Source organism: Capsicum annuum, chromosome 6, assembly GCF_002878395.1.
Source record: "Capsicum annuum cultivar UCD-10X-F1 chromosome 6, UCD10Xv1.1, whole genome shotgun sequence".
Taxonomy (NCBI): Eukaryota; Viridiplantae; Streptophyta; class Magnoliopsida; order Solanales; family Solanaceae; genus Capsicum; species Capsicum annuum.
Genome location: NC_061116.1, coordinates 87,508,882 through 87,522,014, shown reverse-complemented (window position 1 = coordinate 87,522,014; position 13,133 = coordinate 87,508,882). Strand labels below are relative to the sequence as shown.

The window sequence follows — 13,133 nt, the reverse complement described above, 5'->3', positions numbered from 1 at the left end:
TTTATTTTATTATATTTCTTAAGAACATGCAAACGTTCTAAGTTAAGGGTCTTGATGTGCTATAACAATATGGAACTTTTGATGCGTAAAACTATGAAAATATGAAAGTTTCTTATGTTTTTTGTTAGATCACAACTAGAAATTACCCCTATTGCAACGAACTTTTTAGCGATGATTCCAAACGCATTGCTATAGAGGGTCTCTATTGCAACGGTTCCAACTGTTGCAAGAAAAATTATCTTAGTAGAAGCTATAACTATTGCTATTGATATATAACCGTTGCAGTAGGGTGTCTTATAGAAACGCTTGCATGAACTATCGCCATAAAGCCACCTATGAAAATGCTTAATTTGGAAAAAAAGCTATTGCAATGACTTTAATTTTTCCCTCCCCATATTTTCACAAAGTATAACAAAATATAATGAAATATATAACAAAAATTAAAAGAATGAAAGAAATAATTGACCCACTTTGGGGTCTTAACAAAAGCCCCACCAGTGCGCCAAATTAGAGGGTTAAACACTACTAAGTAAATCTCAAATTAGAAAGTTTGGGTTTCCAATCGTCGACTGCTCTAGATCGATTGACTGCTCTAAATCGACTGGTCTTTAAATCAGTGCTCCAGGCTCCAGGCTCCAGGATCTAGTACGCATCTCAAAATTTACAAAAACTTTGGGTCTCTGATCAATCGACTACTTCATATATTAAATCAGTTCTCTGATCGACTACTATTCCAACTATGAGTGCTTCGACCACCATTTCTTTGACCACTTTTGATTGAACCCTAGCCATCTATTGAAATAGGTATTTCAGTGCCATTAGAATTCAGAGCCCTAATTTTAAGTTTCTAACAGTATGTTTTTGCTTGTTGCAAAGTGTCGTAGGATTTTAGTGCCCTAATTTCTTGTAAAGTGTAAATTTTTTGTGATTATTCTCTTAAAGAGTGGTTTTTAAAAATATTTTCTATAACTTGATAACGTATGAACTCTGGGCCATGATATCTTTTTCTTTGAGTTGTAGGGTGGAATTCTACAGTTTGTGGAATTCTTGTAATCTCTGTGTACTTAGTGGTCCCATACTAGGTACTCTCTGTTAATTCTAACAAATAAAGTAATAACTCCTAAATTGCCTTTTTGGATCTTACAAATAGTACAACTGTACATTATCAAACATAATAAGTGACATAAAAACTGATGGAATAGCTTTATTTACTGATAAAAAAGAGAATTAGGTTAGAAGAAATGACATGAGGTTAGAGTCAGGGATAGGGATATTGAATAGAGTCTGGGATTAAATATAGATTATGGTGGTGGTGCTGGTGGTGAGGATGATGATAATGGGAGTGAAGGTGGTGTTGGGATTTTGTACCAGAATTTGACTTCAACTAGTAGTGTACATTAGGGAATGATGAAGAAATTGGGTGTTAGATTGGATGATTTACTCCCTAGCTCTACAATGGGGTCAGCATCATTGTCTCACCAGAGTATATGGATCAAGAAGATATTAGTTGGTTTAAGGGCAGATGGCGAGGAAGGAAAATGGGTAGAGGCTTTGATGAAGCTGTGTGAGAAGCTTTCTATTAAAACAAAAGACTACGTGTGCACATTTTCTGTGGATTCATTTGTATCGGCACTTGTAAGACTGCTCAATCACAAGAAAAATCCTGACATTATGCTTCTTGCCACCCAAGCTCTTACCCATTTGGTTGATGTTCTTCCTTGTTTTTGGTGTTGTTGTTGTCCATTATAGAGTTGTTTCAAGATCTGTAGCTCGCCTGCTTACAATTGAATAGATGGACTTGGTTGAATAGGTGAGTCAATTAGTTTGAGTGGAACGTTTGTGTACCTATTAAAGATTATTTTTTCCAGCTAAGATGCTAATGTTTACCTTTAATAGTATTTACAATCTCTAAAGAAGATATCTGTAAAGCATCCAACTACTTATTTAAGGGATGGTGCACTGATAGCTGTGTGTTCTTATCATGATATCTTTTTCACTGGAGTTTAGGTAGAAGAATTCCTTTCATGATCTTATGGAATTCCATTTTTGTGAAATAAGAAATCTTCCAGATCTTTTTAATAAAGAGTAGCATTAGCAACTGCTGCTAATATATGGAAGAAGATTCCGTCAGATGCGTCTGAATTTGTCATGGAAGTTATTCCTATTTTGATAAATTTCCTTCAGTATCATAATGCAAAAGTAAATCTATGCTCTCATTTCAGGAAGCTATATCCTCTTTTCTTACCCCTACTTACTTTGGTCAAACGTCACTTTGTTTCTTTAAGTTCATCTATTGGTGTTTGTGTCTTCGGGTATTAGAGTATGATTCTATCTACTTGACCTGTATTGCTTAAGTATTTGCATCATACCTAGAGAAGTTAGATGAACTTTGTAAACATGGACTTGTTACCTAAGATGCCTCCCTCATCTCAACCAGTAACTCTGGTAATGTACAAGCTTCACTCAGTATGTCAACCTACATAGTACGTTTAAATCTTCAACATGTTGGTTATTTACAACTTTGGTGGCAGTATTCTCACTTGATAAGTCTTGTAGGGTTTAATCATGCTTTTTTCGACATGTGCTAGTGGTTCCTCACTAGGAGCTAAAATTTTACTGTTGCTTGGTATCAGTAGAATACTCAAGGATATTATTTTAGGTTATAGTCTCATGGACATTGTCTATATTTCTCCTTCCTTGAGAAAACCACCAGAGCAGGTATGGATAACTAGTTTTAGTTCAGGCTACAATTGCCAGCGTTTCTTGTAGACAATTAAAATAAGTAGTGCATATATAATATAGAAAAATCTATACTGTTGAAAGATAGTTGACGTCCTAGCATATTTTCCTAGGGACAATGTGATGTTGGAAAATAGTTGAATTCAAAAATGTTAGATTTGTATGTTATACTTTATTGCCTTAAGGTACCCCCTTTCTTTTTCTGGTCAGTTTGTCCATAAGTGGGAGGAGATGTCCTATGAGTAGTTTTTAATGCTTGATAGGAATACATATGTGTAGTTTTTCAACTTTTACATTTCATTTTTGATAAAGTGCCAACAGAACATTTTGTTTAGTTACTTGGATTAAAAAAAAGAACAAGATAAAAAGAGTGTTTGGTTGGTAAAACCTGTTATGGTCAAATATAGTACTCCATTTCCCCCATATAGAGTGAAATAATTATCCGTTAATTTTTCTTTGGTGATAGTTGTTTTTTCAGTTTAGTGTTTTCCCATGTGTTGCTGTTGAAAACTTTAAAGGGTTTACTAGAAAAAACCTCTCTACATGGTAAGGTAGAGATAATGGTACATACTACCCACCTCAGACCCCACTTGTGGGATTGCATAGGGTTTGTTCTTGTAATTTATTCTTGACTGTTGAAAGCAAGTAAATCCAATAGACTATCTTAATGTCCTAAAAGCAAATACTTATAGTGATCTCTGTGTAAATTCTAGTGTATAAATTCTAGTATATTTGACTAATTTCTACTTGATATATCATTTTTTCTTTTTAGCAAAGACTTTATTATTTATGAGGATGTTTGCTTTAAGGAATTTGGTGATAGGATTTTGTATTGGACTACTATGAATGAGGCCAATGTAATTATTTAGGGTGGTTATGACACAGGATCTAAACTCCCAGGGCATTGTTCCCCACCTTTTGGAATTGGACCATACTCTAGAGGCAACTTTTCAACCGAACCATACATAGCATCATTCACCTATTGTAAGATTGCACAAGAGAAATGTAATACCCTGTATTTCTACCTAGCTTGATATCGTCCCAAGAATGTTAGAAACTTACTTTGGAAGATGAATCCACTTTTGTACATGTGAAATTTTTAAGATTTTCATCAATATAAGATTTGCCTAAATCAGATAATCGGGTAAGAAGTTATGACTATTTCAAATTCCCGTCGTAAAACAATGCCATATTATCCAGTGGCCCACCGCGCCACAAGAAAAAATGGCATTTGTCAAATTCCAATAGGGTTCCATGATAGTGGCGCATTGCGCCAAACTTCCAGGTCACAAACAAAGTGGCAACGCTATGGCTCCTCATCGCACCATCCCTCAATTTCCCTATTATCAAATTCCAGTGACACGGCGCGATAGCGCTGTGTCGCGCCAGGGGTCCATTCTGAGAAATTTTTACCAACTTAAAAGACGCATCCAGGGTTAAAAGGGTCAACTTCCCACCCCTATTGAATCCTTTTAACACTAGATTCAGCTATTTGGAACCCAAAATAAACTAGTTTCTCTCAATTTTCAATCAAGAACAAGCTAGGCTTTCAATTGGGGATTCAATTTCAAGAAAGTCTCTCCGTTAATCTTCGCTAAATGAAGAACAAAGGTATGCGTTGTGTTGATTTATGGATTCCTTTCATCCATAAAGTTCAAGAACCCTATTTTAATTTATGAATCATATTATTTATGTTGTGGTTTCGTTGTAACCATGTTTATCTTGTTATATGATTCCCACGTGGGAATATTTATGTGTTTCTTCATGAAACTATATTAGCAAGTGAGTGAAATCCATAAATTAAGTTATTTATACTATGTCAATTTGATAATTATGCCTATGCCCTAATTGTGAAATCAAGGTGTTTGATAAAATGCCTAGGAAGATAGTTATTATACACTATAGCTAAGTTGTGGTCCAAAATGACTTCCATGTTATTCTTATGTATTGAAATTTGTTTGTTGGATTGCTCATGATTTAGCCTTATGAAATCATGCTATGTATACGTGCTATCTTATTCGCGTACCATATTATAATAATCATATCCCCATGAAATATCTCCAACTATTATATCATGGATTGTTGATGTTGGTCATGTATTCCATAATGTCATGCCTTGTTAGTTTCCTTCCATTGAGTTTTGGGGGTACTTGTACCCAAAAAATATAGCTATGTGAATAGATTTAGTGTCATGTTATAACAATATGCTCAGTTAATCCATGGTCCATAGAACCCAGCCAGTCATGTGACTCAGGAAAGCTCAGTAATTTAGTAATCTCAATAGTATTCCATCAGCTAACAGAACTCCCTGAATTCAGTCTAGTCTAGTTCAGTTAATCATGTTCAGTGTCTATTCAGATAGGAGTAGGAATTAGCACCGAGTGAACCTAAGGATGGGAACTCACCTATTATAGGAGGGAGTGATTCTTAAAAGCAATCCTTGTGTTCCAGAACAACATAGCAAGGATAGGTTGAGACATCATAGCCTATTATATGAGGCTAGATAAGGAAGATTAACCTGTTATATAAGGGTTCCCCTCGTTCTCACTAGAGTTACTTGTTATATGAGGGTTACTCACAGATTGTCCTTTCTTGTGGTGCGGTATTGACACCCTTCTAATTGGGGTTATAGATTGGACCCCAACTTAGCCATAATGGCGTATTAGGGGTATGTCGTTAAGATGACTACTTTCCATAGTTTTGGTTACAGAATCACGATTTTCAGATACAGTCATTCAGCCTCAGTAATAGAACTTAGATAAATCTACAGAATTTAGGGCAGTCAGATACAGTCAACTAAGAATAGTATGGAACTCAGCTAGTTCCCTTGGAACCTAGACTGTTAGATATAGTTGCTCAGTATCAGTTATTTTAGTTATAAAGTTATCAATATCTCATGTTATCAGTACTCAGACTCAGTAATCACGTTATCACGACCCTAGTTATAGTTATTATGTATTCATGCATGCATTCTCACATTCATATTATTCAGTCAGTTATTATAACTCATGCATGTAAACCCTTTGCATTCAGCCTACCTCACATGCATACTAGTACATTCAAAGTACTAACACATTTGTGCTATGGTGTCTTATACCATAGGTTCAGAAGCACGAGCTCCAGAGTACCAGTAGCATTCCAATCTTCGCAGTCAGAGTTAACAATGAGTCCTCATCTTTCGAGGACATGATTATTTATTTATTATCTTATTAATTAGTTTATTAATTAGAGTTAGTTGGGGACATGTCCCATTATCTCCTTATTTAGACAGTTATTTTTTAAAGGCTTTTCTGACTACAGTATATTCAGACAATTTTGTTTTAGCCATTTATACCCTTTGCTAGATGTTATAATTTATCAGATATTATGTTACAGTTTTAACCTTATGGCCTTTCAGTTAATGTTTCCGCATTATACAGTATATCATGTAGTATACAGGCACAGATATAAGTCATGGGTTAGGTTGTGGTCCTTCAAGATCATGAGTACTGTGTAGCATTTCGGGTACCAGATTTGGGGCGTTACAAACTTGGTATCAGAGCCTAAGGTTCAATAGAGTCCTAGAAAGTCTGAAAGTCGCATCTAGTAGAGTCTTGTGCATGGGCGTATTGGATGCCACATTTATGTGTAGGAGGCTATGAGATGTTTTAGGAATAATTTCCCTTCTTTCTATATTCATGTCGTGCTAGTGAGCATAATCTCAAGTTAATCTCTCAGTCTAATCCATTTCTATATTTCTTCTACAGAACATGCCTCCTAAAAGAAGAAATGGGAATTAGTAAGCCCCTCAACCCAAAGAACCTTTGGGAGAACATGTTTCTCATGTAGAGTTTAGAGATGTATTCACTACTCTTGCTCAGTCATTTACTGCTCAGAATGAACGGCAAGTTGTTGTTCCAGCCAACCCAGTGGCCAATTCAGCTGCAGCCATGATTCGGCACTTTACTTGAATGAATCCTTCATCTTTTCTTGAGTCTAAGTCAGATGAGTACCCTCGGGAATTCATCAATCAGGTTCAGAAGGTTACTCACAATATGGAGGTTTCAGTTGATGAGAGTACTAAGCTAGCTACATATCATTTGCAGAATGTTTGTCACACTTGGTACAAGCAGTGGAACTCAGAGAGGTCAGTTGATGCAGGACCTATAGAGTGGGAGAAGTTTGTCACTGCAGTTTTAGAGAGGTTCTTTCTCCTAAAGCTGAGAAAGGCTAAAGTGTTAGAATTCATCAACCTTAGGTAGAGAAACATGTTGGTGAAAGATTATTCTCTTAAGTTTACTCAATTAGCCAGATATGCCCCTTATATGGTTGTAGACAGTATGGCCAAGATGAGTAAGTTTGTTTCTAGGGTGAATATTATATGGTCAATGAGTGTAGGTCTGCGATGTTAAATAGTGACATGACTTTAGCCAGTCTTATGAATCATGCTCATTAGATAGAGGATCAAAAGATTAAGATAAGGGAGAAGAATAATAAGAGAGCAAGGACAGATAGTTTTAACTTTTCTCAGCCTAAATCAGAAAGAGGAAACCGTTCTTAGTTACATCCTGTGTCATTAGTTCCAGCTCCTTCTTCAACCTGTACTACAGTTCCTAAGTTCAAGGATGGTAACAAAGATAGAGTGCCGGATCTAAGTCTCAGGGCAATATTAGCAGTGCCCATACCTATCCTCTTTTCTAGACTTGTGGCAAGCACCATCAGGGCATTTGTAGAGCTGACAATGATATTTGTTTCGTATGTGGCAAGCTAGGCCACAGAACCAGAGACTGTCCTCATCCAGGTCCTCAGGGTCAGTACAATCGTTACTCATCTCAGTTCGATCACCCTAATTATCAGGGTTCCAGTTACAGTGCTACTAGTGGGCAAGGTCCAAATAAACTCTATGCTCTCCAGTCCCGGCAAGATTAGGAAAATTCTCCTGATGTGGTTACCGGTATGTTACAGATCTTTCATGTGCATGTTTACGCTTTGCTAGATCCAGGTGTTTTCCTACCTTTCGTTACTCCCTATATAGCAGTTGATTTTGAAGTTAATCCTGAAATTCTAGCAGAGCCCTTTTCAGTCTCTAACCCAGTGGGTAAAACCATCATAACCTTGAGGGTGTTTATGAAATTTTAGAAAGTCACTTCAGCAGACTTAGTTGAATTAGAGATGACTGACTTTGATGTCATTCTCGACATGGATGGGCTTTATTCCTGCTATGCCACAGTTGACTGCAGAAATAGAATAGTCCAATTTCAATTTTTGAGTGAACTCGTCCTAGAGTGGAAGGGTAGTGTATCCGCTTTAAGAGGTCAACTTGTTTTCTACCTTCGGGCACGAAAAATGATATCTAAGGGATGTGTCTATCATCTTGTTCATGTTAAGGATTCTAGTTTCAAGACTCCTAATCCTAATTCAGTCCCAGTCATGAATGAATATTCAGATATCTTTCCCAAAAATCTTCCAGGAATTCCTCCCGAAAGGGAAATAGACTTTGGCATTGATCTTCTTCTAGATACTCTGCCTATATCTATTTCTCCATACAGAATGGCACCAGCAGAACCCAAAAAATTGAAAGAGCAGTTGAAGAATTTCTTAGATAAGGGATTCATCAGACCTAGTGTTTCCCAATGGGATGCACCAGTCTTATTCTTGCAAAAGAAAGACGGTTCTCTCAGAATGTGTAATGATTACCATTAACTCAATAAAGTTATGGTCAAGAACAAGTATGCACTATAGCTAAATTGTGATCCAAAATGACTTCTATGTTATTCTTATGTATTGAAATTTATTTGTTGGATTGCTCATGAGTTAGCCTTATGAAATCATGCTATGTATACATGCCATCTTATTCACATGCCAAGCTATGATAATAATATACCCATGAAATATCTCCAACTATTGTATTATGGATTGTTGATGTTGGTCATGTATTCAATAATGTCATGCCTTATCAGTTTCCTTACATTGAGTCTTGGGGGTACTTGTACCCAAAAAATATAGCTATGTGCATAGATTTAGTGTCATGTTATCACAATATCCTCAGTTAATCCATGGTCCATAAAACCCAGCCAGTCATGTGACTCAGGAAAGCTCAGTAATTTAGTAATCTTAATAGTATTCCATCAGCTAATGGAACTCCCTGAATTTAGTCTAGTCCAGTTCAGTTAATTATGTTCAGTGTCTACTCAGATAGTAGTAGGAATTAGCATCGAGTGAACCCAAGGATGGGAACTTACCTGTTATATGAGGGTGTGATTCTTAGAAGCAATCCTTGTGTTCTAGAACTACGTAGCTAGCGTAAGATGAGACATCATAGCATGTTATATAAGGGTAGATAAGGTGGCTTAACCTTCTATATTAGGGTTCCCACCATTCTCACTAGAGTTACCTATTATATGAGGGTTACTTACAGATTGTCCTTACTAGTGGCACAATATTGACACCTTTCCAATTGGGGTTACAAATTGGATCCCAACTTACCCATAGTGCCATATTATGGGCATGTCAGTTAGATGACTACTTCCCATAGTTTTAGTTACAGAATCAAGATTATCAAATACAGTCATTCAGCCTCAGTAATAGAACTCAGATAGTTCTACAGAATTCAGGGCTATCAGATACAGTAAACTTAAAATAGTGCAAAACTCAACCAGTTCAATCAGAAACTAGAATTTTTGATACTGTTCCTCAGTATCAGTTATTTTAGTTATACAGTTATTAGTATCTCATGTTATCAGTACTCAGACTTTGTAATTATGTTATCATGACCCTAGTTACAGTTATTATATATTTATACATGTATTCTCATGTTTATATTACTCAGTCAGTTAGTCTAGATCATGCATATAAACCCTTTACATTCAGCCTACCTCACATGCATACCAGTACTTTCAAAGTACAGACACATTTGTACTATGGTGTCTCATACCATAGGTTCAGAAGGACGAGCTCCAAAGCATCAGTAGTATTCCAGTCTTTGCAGTCAAAGTTAGCAGTGAATCCTCATCTTTCAAGGACATGATCATTTCTGTATTATCTCAGTAATTAGTTTATTAGTTGGAGTTAGTTGGGGAAATTTCCTATCATCTTCTTATTCAGACAGTTATGTTTTGGAGTCTTTTCAGCCAACAGTATGTTTAGACTATCTTGTTTTGGACATTTATACCCTATCTATATGTAATATTTTATCGAATATCATGTTACAGTTTGAACCTTATGGACTTTCAGTTAATGTTTCCGTATTATATAGTATATCATGTAATATACAGGCACAGATATTAGTCATGGATTAGCTTGTGGTCCTTCAGGATCAAGAGCACCATATAGCATTTTGGATACCAGATTCGAAGCGTTACAAAAAAGTACAATGTATCATTATTGAGTTCATTTTCTAATATTTTTGTGAGTATTACTACATTGACAAACGGACAAGAAAAGGTACTAACATCTGTTGCAATATAGTTAATTCAACATGGTTTTGTAGGATTAAATATCATTGCCTACTATTTTATTTCCCATATAAACACGGTGGTAGATGAAGCTGCGACTCTACGAGCTCATTATTTCTACCTTATTTGGTAAGTGCATAACCTTGTTAGCAAACTAACATAAAAACTCCTTAAATCTGAGATACCCTGAACTGAGGAACTATTAACTACGTGGTTGTGCTTATTTAGTTTGAAAATAGGACCCAAATATGTATTGGTTCAAACTATAGGGCATTAGTACTTGGCAGCCACACGTAAGAGTACGCCAAGAGAAACTATGCCAATAATGAGTCTAAATATAGCACTGTTATTATCTCTCTTACTGCTCAGCAGAGGTACTAATTTGATTGAATTATTATGGTTTGGGGAATTGATTTATCTTATTATTATTCCTGCGCCCCTCATATGTATGTATGATTATGATTAGGCATTACTTGTTGAGGGATATTTATGATGACATGATGCTTGATGGAGTAAATCCAGGGAGAGGTACATTTCGTTAACTTGTTTTTGGAATCATGAAATGTTCTTGCTTGCAAGATGCTATCTTTTTCCGTGACCAAATAAAAGTTATGGGCTTCATCCCTGATGTATATCTCCTTTCCTATTCTTTCTAATCCTTCACCATTGTAACTAGTCACTTCTAATATTTGTATACACTCATAATTTAGTGCTACTTTCTTTATAGCTACGTCATACCCAACTTTGTTGTTTATCTTCCAATATCACAAGATTCATTATACAATTTCTTGATATCTACCTATGGAAAATGCAAAAATTCTAAACAAGCAGTAAGGGTATGTAGCCTTACTCTTGTGTTATTCTAAAATTATCAACAAAAATAGGATTAATAACATAATTAATTTTTTTTTTTCTTTGTAAGTATCTCTTGGAAGAGATAAATAGATTTGAATTCATTAAAGTAAATCCTATTGGACAAACCTTTATCTGTCTCCTTAAAGCAATTGCATCTGCTGGTCAAATTAATAGAGTGTAAGAATGTTGCTCAATGGTTGTAATTGTATTTATTGTTAATACATAGTTGGTCATACCTACATGTGAAGGCATGTGCTGATGTCTGTTTAGTTTGTTGCATGATTAGATCTTTCATGGAGTGGATAGTCAAGAATGCAGTAAATTCTTAGTAAATAGCCAAACATAACACCATAATGTTATTATAGTTTATTTCTCTTAAGAACATCTACTTATTTAGTTAAATGATATTTGATTAATATGCTCAGGGAAGCTACTTGGTTTTGAGTCCTAAAGTTTCCCTGCAGTCAAAACTTTTTTGCACTCAATGTTGATGTTTAAGAATCATATTTCACCCAATCTTTCTGAAACATGATGTTATGTGTTTTGCTTTTTGATGGATTCATAATTATGTGTACTACGGCATCTGATTGGCTGCCCTTCTAATATTACAGGTACGCAATTGTTCGGGGTATGATTGTTGTTGGTCTTGGTCTGAATAAATTCTTCTATGTTGGGTTTAAAACAACTCATAAGAATAAGGAACCTGTCACAAATAATGTAGCTTCCAAGGTGAGCAACTAGTGCATCCATCTTTTTTACAAGGTTTCTATTCTTATAATATCTTAACTTATTTGACTTTGTTATTTCTTGGAGTAGATTATGGAGCTAGTTGAGCAATCCAAGGGTTGGTCAGCAATTGAATCACCTAATAACATTCCTTTAAGATCCATAATTGGCATGACTGAAGAAGAACTTTACAATGGGAAAATGATAATTTGGGGTTGCTCTTTTGAAGTCTTTATGGAGTGAAGAGCTTTATTTACTTCCTTTTTATTTTTGTTTCCTTGCTCATTATGTTATTATACAAGAATTCCCAACCTCTTTATTCTTTTTATAGGTGTCCTTCCTATGTTCTAAACTGAAATTAAATATATTGTCATTTAAGTGCTAATTAATTGAAATTAATTTTTCTCTTTTTATAGGTGTCAAAAATCATGAAGGAGATGATGAAAGAAGTGATGAAGAAATTGACATGATTTTTGAATTGTTTATAGATGCTTTAATATCGATCTTTTTGATTTTGAATTTCGTGAAACTTATTGCCATTCGAATTTGATACTATGTGGGAAAACTAATGATGACATTAACATTTTGCTTTTGGGTTTAGATTACTAGTTTCTTGCATATTTTAATTTGGATTATTATTAATGAAAGATTTTGGTATGATGTGTGTATATATATATATATATATATATATATATATATATATATATATATATTTCAATTGGTATTTGAACTATTAATGGTATTTGAAGTAGTTGGATGGGTGAAAAAAATCATTGCAATAGCTAATTATAATAGTTACAATAGGTAGCAAAAAAATATTGCTAAAGACCTAAAAAAAACTGTTGCAATAGGTGTCAAAAAGAGTTATAATAGGTAGTTAAAAATCATTGCAAAAGACTAATAAGTGTTGCAGTAGATATCTGAAAATTATTGCAATAGGGTTATTGCAATGCTTTCCCATCATTGTAATATAGTCTATTGCAATGGTTCATAATCATTAATATTGACGATACAAAGCATCGTGATAGGAGGTTAGAAGAACCGTTGTAATAGGTCTATCTATTGCAATAGTTGTCGTAACCATCACAATAGTTATTGAGATAGACCTATCCCAATGCTCAAATATGTAATGCCTTCCTAACGATTGTTTTAGATCTATGGCAATGGTTTTTTTATCTATCACAATGGTTTTTGATCCATTGCCATAGGGATAATTTCTAGTAGTGAGATATGATGTGTTTTGGGTATGTTTTGCAGAAAACTAGGTTTTAGATGCCAAGATCATGAAAAAGGATGAAAATGGAGTTTTTGGCTACTTACATGATCAATTTTGGGTAATCGTGACACTTTCCAAAAGTACCTGACCAAAGCATGCGATGA

At 35.0% G+C, this 13,133-nt stretch overlaps 1 long non-coding RNA gene across 2 annotated transcripts; it reads left to right on the top strand.

The window, feature by feature from the left end:
* The first annotated feature begins 471 nt into the window (after positions 1–471).
* On the top strand, positions 472–12,353 carry LOC107873320. 2 transcript variants are annotated; one of them, XR_007057086.1, is made up of 4 exons: positions 472–804; positions 9,993–10,700; positions 11,639–11,756; positions 11,844–12,353. It is a non-coding gene; the product is annotated as an uncharacterized LOC107873320 (long non-coding RNA). The 2 variants fall into 2 exon arrangements; XR_001675255.2 differs by lacking the exon at positions 472–804 and having other exon boundaries at positions 9,706–10,700.
* Positions 12,354–13,133: the final 780 nt, after the last annotated feature.